General features: G+C 33.1%; 1 long non-coding RNA gene across 1 annotated transcript; it reads left to right on the top strand.

Moving 5' to 3' along the window:
* Positions 1-5,575: 5,575 nt before the first annotated feature.
* On the top strand, positions 5,576-6,399 carry LOC112091864. The gene is made up of 2 exons (XR_002902333.1): positions 5,576-5,733; positions 5,964-6,399. It is a non-coding gene; the product is annotated as an uncharacterized LOC112091864 (long non-coding RNA).
* The last annotated feature ends 11,180 nt before the right edge of the window (positions 6,400-17,579 follow it).

Here is a 17,579-nt window from a genome sequence, read left to right as displayed (position 1 = left end):
AATCACTATATAGCTGGTTGCTTACCTTTGTTACCTGCACACGAGTAAACTGATGAGCTAACACTCAGCAAGTATAAACATGCACACATCATAAACTAGATAAGAATTACATTAAGAGTTATGATGCAGATATGCTCGTGTGAAACATGCTTTCTGTCTTTATATTCTTACTACTATGGGCCTGGGCCCTTGCTTACTATCTTGTTACTGTGGGCTTGGGCCCCTGCTTACTGTCTGGTCTAGTCAGAATCTCTACTCTTTGAGATTTCCTCCCTTGGGAGGCTGACGACCCGTTAGTCTCTTTACATTACTAAACTTTGAGTTTTCATTTCAAAGTGTTAAAAACTTTACTGAATGATATGCAATGTTTCTCTACGTGCACGTGCTAACATAAAATGCATAATACTACTTGCATACTTTAACTGTGCATAAGGGTAGTCATATGTCGCCCTTCTGCAATTTAGGGCACTGAGCCCTCCAAACACGTATAATCACATATAATCACATAGACTTGGAAACATAAGTAAGTTCATAGTTCTAAGTCTAACTACAGCTTACTCGAGTCCAGACAAACGTATATGTCTATACTTACTTATAATTCGCTAGGATTCCTGCTTGCTGGAAGTTCTTTCTCGTTGTCTTGGCTCTCGTGCCAAAACTTGTTTAATGAAAATAGGTATAAATTTCCTATCTTAAATCGCAATTCTTCATACTTAGATTCTTAAAATCTAATTCCAAACTCGTTTCTGAACCTTTTTTCCCTCTAGGCCGAATCATAGTTTAAGAGGTAAATTACACATATTTGTGTATCTCAGTTTCTAAACCTTAATATGTTCATTTCTGAGCTTTAAAACTATTATTCATTCTCTAGAATCAATTACTATCTCATTGCTTACTAACTAACTTTTAGGAAATTTTGGCAGAGTTTCGCCTTATTTTTCTCGTTTCCCGAGTTTTCAATAACTCGTTCTACTTTTGATTTCGATACCTGGAGTCAAGATTTACATTCCTGAACACAGATTCTAACATAAAATTGAACAAAACATATGTTCTTTCTTAATTTAGGCTCACGGATTTTCAATAGAAATCCACCAAAACTTCATTCAATCGTCTTAATACGGACACCATTAAACTCTTACTACGATGCTCTACAAAACCTCAGTTTTAATTTTCACTTTAACAAAAGTTTTTCTGAGATGGGTTACTATTCATCCAAATCAAGAAAACATAGAATTCTCACGAAAAATCTGAAATCTTACCTCCAGAAATTGAGATTTTTTCGCTAGAACACCCCAGGTTACGTTTCTACCCGACTGAACGGGAAAAATCTCAATAAAAATGCTTGATTTTCCTTCCTCCATCTCACTCTAGAAACTCTCTTTTTTTTTTCTTTCTTCGTAACTTCCTCACGTCTTTTTTTTTTCCTCTGCTATACTTCACGTGAAGTAAGTAATACCCTTGTAACCAACGTGAATATTCATTACGTGAGTCATCAAGCTAGAGATACTTTCACGTAGCCAACATTGAGTACATAGCCAGCATGAGTCACCCTTCAACTTAGGTTTACGTAATGACACATGGTGTTAATGCATGTGAGGTTCCACCTCACGATAACTATACTTTTCACCTTTTTTTTTTTCTAACGTAAATATATATATATATATATATATATAACTTAAAGATAATTTAATATATATAAGTATATATATATATATATTAAAACTTTGTTCAACCTACTTTTATTCTTTGTTATATCTAAGATACGTGCTACCAAATGAGTGGGTTCTATACTCCTCACATTTTTCTTGTCGAGACCTAACTTTCCGTTTCTCAAAACGAGTCTCTTTCCGGTACTAATAATTTCACAATCAGTACAGGTTCTATACTAATTTTCTGGACTGTCAAGTACCCTGGGTCAAACTTCTCATGTTCAACCCAATTCTCTTGGGTATCTCATTAGTCAATTTCTTTTTCTGAAATTTTCATTTCAATCGATCCAGAATTGCCCAAAATCTTACCCTCGCGGCATTAGTTTTTTTAGCAGTTTCCCACTTTAACTGACTCGGGAAAATTCTGTTTCAGGAACTTTTGTTATTTTCCTTACTTCTAATATTTCCACTCTTTTTCTAGCTGGTCACTTGGTCACAAACCAAACATTTTAGTTTTTCATAACTGAAATATACCCGCTAGAATTTCTAACCTTTAACCGATATTTCACTATTCATAACTGATATTTACAAATTTTCTTAGTAAAAATATTTGTATTATAACTTTACACATTTCGGAAAATTTTACTCCGTATATAAAGTTTTTACATAACATTTTCCTTGATTACATCAAAATCCTACTACTTACTATTCCGGAAAGGATTTCGGTCAAGTACTGGACTGTCCGGATTAGACCTAAATTTTTCTCGGTCATTACAATATATATCTCTTTTGTCTTTTTTACATTAGCATATATGATGTTGGAGTAAAATTTCGTCCAACATCCTAAATTAGAAATTTTAAATAAATGAATGAGTAATTTAAAGAAATTGGATGAACATTCTTAGAACGCAAATAACCTCTGAAAAAGTAACAAGAACAAAGTGAAGACAATTGTATTTAGGAATGTGTGCCTTGTAATTATCTTCACTTTGATCTTCTAGCAGCAAAAATGTTGGGGGCAAAATTTTGTCCAACACATGATATCTGTCCCTCTAATTTGATTACTATATATCTAAATTTTGCAGGCAAAGGGACACCAGCAACAGGAAACCCTAAAACAATTGGTAAGCCGTAATTGCAACCAGAAATTAAGTCCAACAAGGCCTGATCCTTCCTGTAATAGGAGGTTTGGGCGCTATTGCCGGCCGCCTCCTAATTCAAGCCCCTAATTTATGGCGCGAATTAATAATCAAGTCACGCCATACGTGACTAGCTATTGTCAGCTGCTACTACAATATTATTAGTATGTGTGTCTGCTTAATTAGTAATTAATAATTATATCATCCTATGTAAGCCAGTACTTGTTAAGAACAAGAAAATAAAATGTGAAGTGGGATTATGTGTACATTCAGGGCCTGTTTAGTTCGCTGGTTCGAGTTTTTAATTCGAGATGAAATGTGACTTTATGCGAGAGCTTTTTTTTGTAGCAAAAAAGTTAGATGTGACTGTTTCTGAGAGCTTTTTACTATAACAAAACTCGAATCGGTGAAATGAACACACTCTTAAAACTGGTTTGTAAGGATTAAGGACCCAAAGACTCAACACCCACAAAACCAATATAAGCCTAGACTCAAAGAAAAATGTGTACATGTATAGATAATATTAAATTATAATATTAATATATATACATAACCACGCTAAAAATTAAAAATTTAATCTTATGTTTCCTATTAAATTTTTATCTTTCTCATCAACCCATAACCCAATAATTATCTTATATTTAAGCCATGTGCATTGACTTAAATTTCCTACAAATGGACAAAGACTTGATCAGCAAATGGATGAAGGAACAATGTTCTAGTGGCCCCAAAGAGGCCACCTTCATTTGGGGAAAATAATTCTAGTCCAATAATTGATCAACCATTAATTGCGCAAAATGCTAATACTTTCCGATACCAATTTACCAATTATGGAAATTTTTATATGCTGATTAAGCTCTCAAACTATGAATTATATGCTTCTTCGGTTTAGTTTTCTTGTTCTCCTGGAAGAATTGCTTCGGGCTTTCAAGGTAGAGGGTCATCAGTCCAAAAATAAAAAATAAAAAATAAAAAAAAAACCATGTGAATTATAGTCTAGTTATTTCATTTAAAAGTGTACGAGTGTAAGCAATTTGAAGACCAATAAAGAACAAGAAGAATGAAATGCAGAAACGAAAATAAAACCAGCTGCACAAAAATAGAAAAGAATTATCTGCATCTCGGAGTAATTGTATGTTATAACGTAACCAGCTTTGCATGCTAGGAAGATAATTGGTCTTCAGTTCCACTTTCACTTTCATCATGTGATGATCATTGTCTCCCAGTCTTTATCTCACCAAGACTGAATTTTGCCAACAATAATGTTTTAAGTAAAAAAGTTTGGTATCATGCAGGATTGCAACCAAAATCTCTCGGCCATTTTCAAGCATTGAGTGATGATCAAATTAATCTGGACTTTTGAAATCTGATTTTTTTTTTTTTTTTTTTTTTAGATAAGACCCAACAAGATTTGACGTCCAAATCGATTTGACGATGCACCATCTAATGGACCCGAAAAATATATAGTAGCATTGCATAATGTGGTCAGAAATGGTGGTCTACTTTTTGTTAGATTCAAAAGATTATCTCTTTTGATTTGCACTTTCCTTTTTCTCCAACTTTTTAGCTGCCCTCGTTTTCTCCTTTCTACTTCACGTGAATCACAGATTAAAAGTGTTCGCGGTTAGTTTGGACCCTTTTTTTTTTATAAAAATTATTGTCTAAATTAAAAATAATTGTTTTTTTTAGCGGTTTGGATGGTTTGATTTTTTGACAAAAATAAAATCAAATCAAATCACTAATAAGCGGTTTGGACGATTTGAATTTAAGACTAAAAAAGTTTTCAATAATTCACAAAAATAATAAAACCGTTTATCCATAAAAATAAAAATAAGGTTCAAGTTTACAATATAATTTAAAGATTGTAAATGTCTAAAAGTTCACCATTCAAAGTTTTAAAACAAACTAATAAAAATATTATAGAGTGTATTTTATAATTGTAGAACCTCTATTATGACCAATAAAAATTAAAATAAAGAAAAATAATATTTTAAAAAAAATTGTATATGTGTATTTTTAAGCGGATTATTAGGTGATTTTAGCGGTTTAAGGAGTCCAAACTATAAACTAAACCGCCCAAAAAAATAGACTAAAACACCGACTAAAGTGCCTAATAATTTTAAAAAAAAAAAAATTAACGATAGGTTTGATTTGAATTAAGCGATTTAGGCAGTTTGACGGATTTTTGAACACTCTTATATAATTAGGGTTGCTTGTAACAGTTCCCATGAAAATTGTTTTAGGAAAAAGGAGATAAACACCCCTTAAAAGTGTATGGTTCAGGATTTCTACCTATTATTCTTGATTAATAACTTTTTTAGTCAAATAACTATATTAGTATAAGGGTATTAATTAATAATGAGGGGTAAAAATTTAGACCGATGCACTTTTTTTAAGAGTAAATTCTGCAATTTTTTCTTTGTTTTGTTTATATATATATATATATATATATACATACTTGCATATAAAACTTCTATAACGTCCACAATATTCCAATATCCTAAAGGAAGAGGTAAAATGTCTGAAAACAGATAAAAATAAACATAAAAGAAGTAGGATTATAAAATGTTAACTATTATAACAGAAGACCTATAGCTTGACTAGGAAAAGACGTGTATCCTGTTGGTTTGAAACCGACCTTCCACTAAAGAGATATAGAAGTGGACAGAGATATAGTAGAAGCCGTTAGATATTTTATTTTGGGAAAAGACCAAAACGGGTAAGCAAAATGAGAAAAAAAAAAAAAAAGAAAATCTCCTCAGCACCTTGCCTTTCGCACTTGAGCATACTACAATAAATAAGTGAAGCATGGGATAAAGTTTAAAGACAAGCAATAACAACTTGAGTGTCTCCAAAGATGAAGCAGGTTCTTTTCGTACTAAGCATTCTCTTGGCTACCATTATCTTCTTTCCCAATTTTATCCTAGCTCGACAACTAACTGCAGGTAATGATTAAGTGCTAATTCTATCGAATTTTTTTTTCTTTTTGAAGTTATTAATAACACAATTAAAAAGTATTAGAATGATGAAATTCTATGGTATTTCCAGTTATGTTTATGATTCATCACGTCTATAGATCATATTCACATGGTTTATGCTTAATAATTTTCATACGCTTTTTTAAAGCCAATGAAATGATCATGTGATAATTGATGATTATTAATTTATGATGCAGAGGATAGAAATTTCCACAACGTTCCTGCATCTCCGGCAATGAATCCACATCGGAAATGCGGCCTAGGCGACAAGAATTCACCGTGCCACCCAAACAAGAATTCACGGCAAAGCCCGCCAAAGCCTGTGTGTCGCCCATATTCGCGCAATTGCCGACCTTGATCAGGCTTTTCATGACTTGATCAATCAGAAGCATCCACTTAGAGACTTTTCTTCAGGCTTAAATTAATAAAATTCTCTGGCTACTATGAGATGTACAATACGTTGAGCGTGCATGTACATGTTGTGTCTGTTTGCTTGGTATATTTTAATCATGTGAACAAATGGCTGAGAAATATTAATAGGGTAATATGGTTTGCTGTGATATATGTGAGAACTGACGTACCATGTACTTCTAATACCCTTCAAGTCAGTAAAGAAGAGCTTCATGACATCTACATCCTTTTTAGAAATCATGATTATTACAAATTAAGCTATGCATTTGTACAAGTCAAACAAAAAAAAGTGTATTTATGGACGCTAATAATTCTTGACGCTTTTATATGGTTATAAATATTAAGATTTCCTAAATTGAAAATTGAGTTAAAAAAAAAATCAAACTACTAATCAAAGTTATGATATATAAAATATTAACTTTCCCTAATACTTATTCCTTTCTTACATTTCCTAAGTGTGCAGTCCGTGATCCACTAGCAGAATTACTAGAGTACTACTACAGGCCGAGAGAAGGTGAAATTTAAATAAACTTTAAAATGAAATAGATCACAGAGAGATCCCAGAGCTCCAGTATATAGCTAGCTTCGTTGTGACTGGAAGCTTATAACAGAATGTTGCAATTTCCAGTATTGGGATTTTTTTTTTTTCCCGTTCTGGATGAATTTAAGCTTGGGTAGTGCGCATCATCTGAAGAGAATTTTGGGGAAGATTTTGATGAGTTTATGGATGGTAAGAAAGACAGAGTTGGGAAAGTTGAAAAGAGAGAGTTTTCAGTAAAGTAACTGAAGTAGAGGTTTAAAAGAGTGTTAAACGTGAAGTGGTATTTTAAAACAAGTGTTAAAAATTGATTGCAAAAATAAAAGAACGAGAAAAGAAAAAAAAAGGGACAGACGATCTTATAGTCCCACGACCATGCAATGGGAAAGGGCAAGCAGCCATATATATAATTGCAATGTGAACCCACGCAAGTCTTGTGAAAATAAAAGTCTCCGCGGCCATATGACTAGTGCAGCTACTATGTGTCTACTTAATTAGTTATATATATCATCATGCATGTAAGCCAATGCTTGTTAGATACAATGCGTGAGAAATTTACAAGTATTCAAATGCAATTTTATTAATTAGGAGTAGATGCCTAATTCTTTACTTCCTTCCAGAGTAATAAAATCGGAGAAAAGGAAGCAAACAAGTAAATGCAAGATTTATACATTCACTTTCACTCTCAACGTCGACTCGCGTATTAACTATGCCTTAAGGTAATAATTAGTCTCCACACAACAATTTTAAAAATTAAAATACTTACGTACTTACCTTTAAATTTAATTTGGTTTTAAATTTTGGCAAAATATTTAGGCCCGGGCTTAGGCTCGATTTCTTATATATATGGTAGGTTGTAAGAAATCAGTGGGAGAAAATCGCAAGCTTGATATCCTAAAGAGACTTCCTCTTTCCTGCCAGCTAATAATACATACCAATATAGTTTTACAAATTGTTGATGATGGTACTATGTTTTTGTTCTTTGCTGTAATTGTGGTCATTATACATGAAAGTGAAGCTATCTTTTATTGATTTCCATAGTAGTACTATATATTAATTAAAAGCACATGCTGATTAATTTAATTACACTATACAGCAAAGCTAGCCTTTGTAAATTAAAACATATATATATATATATATATAAACCATAATATTCTGTAACATCATAATTTCGACCCTTTATTCTTCTTTAATTAACCCTTTAATTGTAATTTTCGGGACTTTGGAGCATATGCCAACAAAATCCGACATTAACTAGACATGGAATTGAGAATGAGTATAGAAAGCCCTGGGCTACTCCTTCTAACGGGTTAACCTTGCTACAACGACAACATGGACAAACCAAATTTTCCAAAGAACGTACGCCTACAACAAACAGAAAAAATATAGAAGAACATTGATTCCTTAAATTCTCCAACAAAATGGGACAAAGACTTGATCAGCAAATGGGTGAAGGATCATTATTCTAGTGGGCCCAGGTGACCTTCTTTGGGAAAAAATTCTAGTCCAATAATTGATCAACCATTAGTTGCACAAAATGCTAATATGTTTTCGAATACCAAATTACCAATTATGGAAATTGTTATGTATACTATCGCATATAAGAATAAACCCCTCTTGCCGAAACGTTAAAGTTTTGAATTATCTCACTAAAACGTTGAAGATGGAAGAGAAGATAATCTCCTTGTAGTATTATTCTTATGTTTTCTTCCTTTTCTAGCTGACAATATCGCCTATTATTATTATTATTATTATTATTATTATTATTATTATTTATGGTTCACGTGAATCACGTATGCCTGAATTCCACACAAGCACAGAAGACTGAAGTATAATAATTGAAGGGGCACAGATAAACATATATAAAAAGTTAAAGTAACAAAAAGACATTGATCTTGTAATGTTTGTTAGAGGAGACCTTGACTAGCTAGGGAATGATCTGGCTAGAGCTTATCCATTAAATTTAATCTTATTATAAATGAAAATGACTATACTTATGTGCTAAATCATATTTTTACTGTGGGTTGAAACTGACTCATCCCTAAATTAAGCTACCACGTTGTCGTTATGTAACCAAAAGAGATGACATAGAGAATAAACTTAAGACCCGTTTAGTTCGCTGATTCGAGTTTTTAATTCGAGTTAAGATGTGACTTTATGTGAGAATTTTTTACTGTAGTAAAAAAGTTAGATGTGACTGTTTTTAGAAACTTTTTACTGCAGTAAAACTTGAATTCTAAGCTCAAATCGGTTAAATGAACGAGACATTACTTTCTACCTAAGATTGTACAAGTCAGTAGATAAAATTTTTTTAAAAAAATTTTATCAGATATATACGTACGTCATGTGAATGACGTAACTTAAAACATACATCATGATATATATGCTTGAGCAAGGGGCTATATAAATAAGAGAGAGAGAGAGTTTTCTTTTACCACACACACAAACCAAATATTCTAAAAGATGAAGGCATATTTCATTCTCTGCGTTCTCTTGGCTTCCATTCTCTTCTTTCCCATTTCACTTCTAGCTAGAGAATTAGCTAGTACTGGTGGTGAGAGTGCAGGTAGGACGCTACTTTCCTTTTTGCTAATTTTTGTTTCAACTTAAATATTCACTTCTTGTGATATATGACTATATATATATATGTGTAACATATGCTGCAGGAAAATCATTTTAATTTTCATATAACACTGCTAAAGGAATATGCAACTCCTAGTTATATTTAGCCTTACTCGGATTTTAGGTCTCGTTTATTTCACCGATTCGAATTTTTAGTTTTAGGTTTCTACAGTAAAAAGCTCTCAGAAAATATCACATCTAACTTTTTCTGCTACAGTGAAAAGTTTTCAGAAAATATCACATCTCAACTCAAATTGAAAACTCAAATCTGCGAAGTGAACGAGGCCTAAAAGTTCAAAAGAAGTATGCCGATCTTCTCAAGATGTTGCTTAATGGAACCTCCAATATTCTTTCCACGTAAAGTGCTACTTAATTTTTTATTTTTTATTTTTTATTTTTTTTTATTTTTTTATACACAAGCACAGTTACACAGAATCCCTCCGGGCAGTTCGACCTCAAAGACCCAAGAGAGGAGTACATATTAGACTCATAAATTATAAATAGGCCCCATTAAATTACAATTTTAAGCCAATTGTTGGCTGAAAGAGAATTCGTGACACTTATGAGCCACTTGCTTCTCTCACTCCCCATAATTGAGTCTGTTGTTTAGCATATTTAATGTCTTTTCATATGTATATATTGGCAAATATATACATATATATATATATTATTTTTTTTAAGTTGTTATGTGGTTAACAAAATTTTGCAGATGGCACAGTGGCACCAGCAGCAGGCAGCCGTGATAGGCCTGGACTGCCATGCGGCCACGGTGGAAAGGGAAAGCCGTATAAATGCCCTATTGTAAGACCACCAAAGTGCCGGTACAAGCGCTGCCCACCTAGTTCAAGCCCTTGAATTAGAGACCGACCATATATATATACTATGAAAATAAAATCACGATTGTGTGACTACTAGTTGTCAGCTACTGCAATATATAGCATGTGTCTGCTTAGTTATAGTAATATATATATCATATTTCGTGCAAGCCAGTACATGTTAAGAATATTAAGGAGACAAAATGTGTGGTTGGATTATGGATTAATGTTTGCCAGCAAGGGCTTCAAGCTTGCAGCGTGTTTAAACGTTTGTTGTGTAATGGAAAACTGTACTGTAATTTCAGTATACTACACCATAACAAATAAATAAATAGCTGACTTATACGTCAGTGGTTTGTACATCTCTTGATCGGACTGACTACACCTCTTCTTTTAATTAAAAAACTTTTTCCAAATTTTTTTGAGAATAAAGAGACAAATTAACCCCTTAATTTGCACGGTCTTGATTTTTATAATTTATTCTTAATTTATATCTTTTTTAATCATATAGCTATATTAATCAAAAGGATATTAAGAAAAATAAGAGGTAAAAATTGAGCCCCATGCAATTAAGGGTAAATTCAGCAATTTTCTCTTTTTTTGATGCACAAGTTGAAACAGTCCAAAGCCGATATATACCTTCGATTCTTCGTGTACTTTTTCCGATTAGTAACTATACATTTCTCGATAAGGAAGACAAAATCGAGCTCGATAAGAATTAAATCTAACTCTTTTGAAATGGAAACATATGTGTATCTAAGGAAAAACATATCTTTATTTATTTATCTATTTATTTGAGATGGAAACACATATGTGTATCTATAATAGAAAGATAAAGATTAAAAATGAATAGATCAAATGAAAAGAACATATCTAGAATTAAATCTGACTCTTTTGAAATGGAAACACATATGTGTATCTAAGTAAAAACGTATCTATTTATTTGAAATGGAAACACATATGTGTTTCTTTAATAGAAATTAAGATAAAGATTAGAAATGAATATATGAAATGAAAAGAACATATCTTACTAAGAAATTTAGTGAGGAGATAAAATGCCTGAGAAATTTACAAGTATTCAAATGCAATTTTATTAATTAGGAGTAGATGCCTAATTCTTTACTTCCTTCCAGAGTAATAAAATCGAAGAAAAGGAAACAAACAATCAAATGCAAGATTTATAGTGGTTGGCACTTAATATCAAAGTCACGTCCACTTTCACTCTCAACGTCGACTCGCGTATTAACTATGCCTTAAGGTAATACTTAGTCTCCACACAACAATTTTAAAAATTAAAATACATACGTACTTACCTTTAAATTTAATTTAGTTTTAAATTTTGGCAAAATATTTAGGCCCGAGTTTAGGCTCGATTTCTTATATTTATGGTAGGTTGTAAGAAATCAGTGGGAGAAAATCGCAAGCGTGATCCTAAAGAGACTTCCTCTTTCCTCCCAGCTAATTATACATACCAATATACTTTTACAAATTGTTGATGATGGTACTATGTTTTTGTTCTTTGCTGTAATTGTGGTCATTATTTTTTTGTCGAAGTGCCGTATACATGAAAGTGAAGCTATCTTTTATTGATTCCCATGGTTTTTTTTTTTTTTTTTTTTTTTTGCCTACCGAGGTACAGAGAATATTTGCTGTTACATAATTGATTAAAAATTTCCGAGTGATTAAAAGGATAAAAGGACAAACATATTTTATTGAAAGTAGAAAGTAGATTGCTATTGGCTTCTCTTGTCACCACACATTGTGTGCGTATATATATTATTGTGCATAGTGTATATACAAAAAGCAATTATATTTCATAATTATTTCTAATCATCCCACAATGAAAACCATTTCAATTTTTAAAGAGTTTAAAGTATTATGGCTCAGAAAAGATACTAATCTAGTCTTGTACTTTAAAGAGTTTATTATATTATGGCTCAGAAAAGGTACTAATCTAGTCTTATACTATAGTGTATATAATACATATTGGTTTTATCACATTGCTAGGGAAGTTTTTAGGGGTCTGGGTGTATGTGCATTTATACATACATACATACATATATATATACACATATAATAAAAAAATATAACATTGAGTATGAGAATAATAGCAATATGCTCAAATTAATTTATGCCCCTTTAATTCCTCACCTCATAGGCTCATATTTTTTGTAGCAATTACTAGGAGCCTTTGAGTCACTTCAAGGTTGTTACACATAACATATCATGGGGCCAAAATTTATGAAAAACTGATGATCATGTAGAGATACAGCGCCAAGTTATGCATAACAAACTGGCGTGGCTTAGGAGTGAAGTCGCTCATGATGAATACAAAACTTGAATTTCCCTTTGAAAATTAGTCTCTCTCACACACAGCTTTCACAGTTTTGAATTTTCCTTTCGCTTTGACGTTAGAATAGTGACATCTTTCACCTTTATTCTGGATTTCTTGTGGGTTATTATTTGGAAATGGGACCATTTAATAGTTGAGAAACAAGTGCCTATAGTTTTCAAATTTCACCAAGTAACCCTCTTTGTCGGCAATGTTGGGCTACTTCCATAGGTGGGACTTGGGGAGTTTTTTTTTTTCTTTTTCTTTTTTATTTTCTCTCTAAAATACTTTGAATTTGTGCCAATGGGTTTTTCTTTAATGAAGATTTTGGATTAAATAAATCCAATGGGATTAATTTAATGGCTGCAACCACAGAATATTCTAATTGGTCAATTCTATATTACAGCATAAAAGGAAATGAAACACATGATCTAGCTAGCAGAAGTTTCTTAATTTGGTAGATCTATCTTTTCCAATGCCTACCATGACCTCATTTCAGTTAATTACAAGATACTTGGTTAGTAGTTACCTTTTTTCTTATTAAGTAACACTGAATTTTTTAAAGGGGCCTAAGTTTTGTTTGATTGGATCTCTAACTACTCCAAGTGGCAAATGGTGTACATGGAAAAAGTTTTCATAATCTAGCAATAATATGTAACATATTATGCCATTATGAGTACCCATTGAGGAGCATCTGAACTCAATATGTAAATCATTGAAGATAGCTTAGCTTCATTGTCAAAGTTTTCCTTACAATTCATCCATCTTTAGAAGCTGCAATTTTTTACTATTTTTCGTGGGAGATTTGAACTCGACATCTCAAAATGGAGTCGGGTTATAGGCTATGCTCGCAGTACTACTTCTAGAAGCTGCAAATTAGGTCTTTGTAAAGTAAACTTGCGCATCTAAATGAGAATTAAATGGTTGTATTCAGTATTTTCATGGGAAAAACTAGCTTTTCAAAGTTTGAGATATTTCACAATTCTTCAGTAGTTGCTAAGTTGCTATCGGCCTATCGCAATTCTCTCAACAATCAAGAAAATTTATGCAGGACCGATACAAAATTAATGTCACAATTGTGATGTAATTGATATTAGCTAGTTGACTAAAAAATAGTTGGACATGCATAGGTAACAAATTAGTACATTTTTTAGAGGATTTCAAGGATTCAAAACGATAGCCATGGTTTTCAAATTAATGAGATTAATAGAAATTAATGGAAGTGTTTTTGGTGGGTCATTATTCTTTATCATAACTAGGTTCATCGTACCAATTGTAATCACATATTATCATCACTTTTTTTAAGGTCAATTTTTCACTATTTTTGTACAAGGTACCATGCTTACATTACAAGTTGTAGATGCTTTTGACACCAATGAAATCTCAGATTCCTCGACGAAAATCGGATACCATGTTTTCTAAATCAGTTGGTAGAGCTTATCATTAGGTTAGCAAATGTTTTCAGCAAGAAATAAGAAAAGAAAAGAAAAGAGAACAATCAAATTGAAAATAAAATGGTGGAATAGTATTCATTATTAAGTTGTGAAATCTAATTAATAGTCGTGTCTATTTATTGCCTTAAGCAGAGAATTCTACCCTAATTAAACATAGAGAGATGTGAGTTAGACAATTTTTCTCTTGTAACTTCTTCATCATAGTGAAACACTGCAACGGTAGTCTCATATTAAGACAAACCTTTATAAATTATGCGTGTCAATTTTGCTTACCTTATTTTTTCACGATTTTATTGCTCTCAGTTACATATATAGATTTAGGGCGTCTAATTCTTAACGTTCATTGGGTGTAATATAAATCTTATGTAAAGTCTTTTCTTATGGGAGTTCAAATGACATTCTTTCCTTGACAGAGTTGTGTGAGTTAGAAGTGAAATATTTGGATAACATGGTGACTAGTTTATGAATTATTTGTTTTCATTTCCTTGACAGAGTTGCGTGAGTTAGAAGTGAAATATTTGGATAACATGGTGGCTAGTTTATGAATTATTTGTTTGCTGAGAAAACATGAGTATACAAATTTGAATTAAAGTCCACTATAAGTGACCAATTTGACAATCAAACGGTGCACTTTGAAAGGTATGTAACACCATCTTAATTTGTCTTCTACAAAAAAATTTTAAAAGTTTTAAAACCCCTTTTTATTTTTTTTTTAAAAAAAAAAAAAAAAAAAAAAAAAAAAAAAAAAGGTAGTCTTATACAAAAAGAATTCGTGACACTTATAAGCCACTTGCTTCTCTCACTCCCCATAATTCTCTCACTCCCCATAATTGAGTCTGTTGTTTAGCATATTTAATGTCTTTTCATATGTATATATTGGCATATATATACATATATGTATATTGTTGAATCAATTCTTTTATGACTCAGTTTTAATGTTTGATAAAAGCAGTCTTTATTGTAGACAGAAACGACTTGTCATTTATGCTGGGATGCAAAACTCGGCAAGCTGTTGAAGCTGACGTGGACAAGTGAAGCACAGGTGACAGTGGCTTACTGGACCGTCTTACTTGGACTCCAGATAAGAGAAATGGTTTCGCATGTAATTCATTATTCATTATTCATTCTTTTCTTCTTCTTTCTTCGAGAGCATTCCAGAGTGTGAGAGAGAAAAACTTGTACAGAAAACCCTAGAGTGAGAGAGGCGGTATAGAGCGAGAAAGGTGAGAGAAAAGGGTAATTTCTCAGGGGAAATTTGTTGCTCAATTTCTCGGGAAAGTGTAAAGGTGTGATTTGAGAAAATTTGTAACTCTCGTGTAAAGACTTTATTCTTATAGTGCATATCGAATTTCCTCTGGGGAGTTCGCGGAGAATAGGCAATTTTTATGCCTAACTCTGAGATCAAATTTTGTGTTATTGTTCTTGTTTTTCGTTGATTTGATTCTTATTGAGATTAGGTGTTGGATTGATCTTCCAACAGTGGTATCAAAGCCAATTTTAACGGCAATCTAATCTCGATCAAGAATCGAGTTCAAGAACGCTGGAGTCCATTGAAGGCTTGGGGCTTGGAATTGATTTATCGAGCTCAGGAGAATTTGAAGACATTCCTCTTGATTCTGGGCAGACAGAAGAAACAGAAAGTTCAAAGTTGAAGAAGGTTTCACAAGCTGACAGTTTTCTCTTCGAATCTGGGATTATAAATAACATGAAGATCGAAGTAGAAAAGTTCGATGGTTCGGGCGACTTTCGTATATGGCAGAGGAAAAGTAAGGGGTTGTTGGCTCAACAAAAACTGCTCAAGGCGTTGGAAAAGAATCCAAAATGTCCAGAGGATTTCTCAGAAGATCAGATTCAAGAACATCTTGAAACAGCTACAGGTACAATTATTCTTCACCTATCGGATTCTTTTATTCGAATGGTTGATAGTGGAAATACCCTTGCTAAAATCTAGGCTAAGTTGGATGAGTTATTTCAAAAGAAATCGCTGACTAACAAGATATTCTTGAAGGAAAGGTTATTTGGTTTTAAAATGAACATGGCTAAAACCCTAGATCAGAATCTTGATGAATTCTTAAGGATGAATATTGAGTTGGCGAACTCTGGAGAGAATGAAGCCTTGAGTGATGAGAACCAGACGATTATCCTCTTGAATGCCATACCAAATTCCTTCAAGGAAGTCAAGTCTGCTATTAAATATGGCAGGACTTCCATCACCTTGGAGGAGGTAATCTCAGCACTTAAGTCTAGAGATCTCAAGATCAAGTTTGAGAAACAAGACTCCTCGAATGCTGAGAACCACTATGCAAGAGGAATAGGTCTGCAGAAAGGAAACAGTTTTAGAGGCAGGAGCAACAGCAAAGGAAGAGGAAGATCTAATTCCAAAGGGCCTAATTCTTGAAAGAAGTGCTTTTACTGCAATAAACTAGGGCATATCAAGAAAGATTGTTATGCCTTTAAAAGGAAACAGAAAGAAAGAAGGGACTCATCAACAAGAAATAACAACCAGGAATCTGCAAACTACGGTGATGGATATGAAAGTGGGGAGGTCCTGCTAGTTACCAACAATGTGGACAACCAAGAATGGATACTTGATTCTGGTTGTACTTATCATATGACTCACAATAAGGCATGGTTATCTGACTTCAAGGATGTTAATGGTGGCAAGGTAATAATGGGTAATAATCATACTTGTCAGGTGGAGGGAATAGGAGCAGTAGCCATCAAAATGTTTGATGGTGTAGTCAGGCTATTGAAAGATGTGAGATATGTTCCTAGCCTAGCAAGGAATTTAATTTCTCTTAGTGTGCTGGATGATTCTGGCTATGTAAATAAGATAGAAGGTGGCACCATGAGGATCAGCAAAGGTTCCCTGATAGTAATCAAAGGAGTAAAGAAGGAGGGACTACCATTTGCTAGGAGAGACACTGACTGGAAAATTAACAGTGGCTATAGCACCAAAAGACACAAAGGCAATGTTGTGGCATAACCGACTGGGGCATATCAGTGAAAGGGACTTGAGAATCATGAGTGAACATAAGCTGCTTGGAAAGGATAAAGTCAGTAAAGTCGACTTCTGTGAATACTGTATCTTGGGAAAACAACATCGACTTAAATTCAAGACTGGGACTCATGAATCAAAGGCTATATTGGAGTATGTACACTCAGATCTTTAGGGCCCAGAAACAGTTCCAACTCTTGGAGGTAACATTTATTTTCTGTCTATTATTGATGATTTCTCTAGAAGGGTCTGGGTATACTTATTGAAAAATAAAAAGGATGCTTTAAGTAGATTTAAACAATGGAAAACTTTGCAAGAAAATTTAACTTATAGAAAGGTTAAGACCCTAAGAACAGATAATGGACTAGAATTTTGTAATAAGGAATTCCATGATTATTGTGCTGAAGTTGGAATACAAAGGCATAGGATGGTTAGGAAAACCCCTCAGCAAAATGAGGTTGCTAAAAGGATGAATAGAACCCTACTAGATAAATCTAGGTGCATGTTATTCCATTCTGGGCTCCCTAAGAGTTTCTGGGGTGAAGCTGTGGTCACAGCAGCCTACTTAGTAAATAGAGCCCATCAAGTGCCATAAAATTCAAAACACTTGAGGAGGTTTGGAAAAACAAGCCTCTAGACCTTT

Source organism: Morus notabilis, unplaced genomic scaffold, assembly GCF_000414095.1.
Source record: "Morus notabilis unplaced genomic scaffold, ASM41409v2 Scaffold1108, whole genome shotgun sequence".
NCBI classification, from domain to species: domain Eukaryota; kingdom Viridiplantae; phylum Streptophyta; class Magnoliopsida; order Rosales; family Moraceae; genus Morus; species Morus notabilis.
The sequence above is the reverse complement of the archived record's forward strand: the minus strand, read 5'-3'. Positions and strand labels throughout refer to the sequence as shown.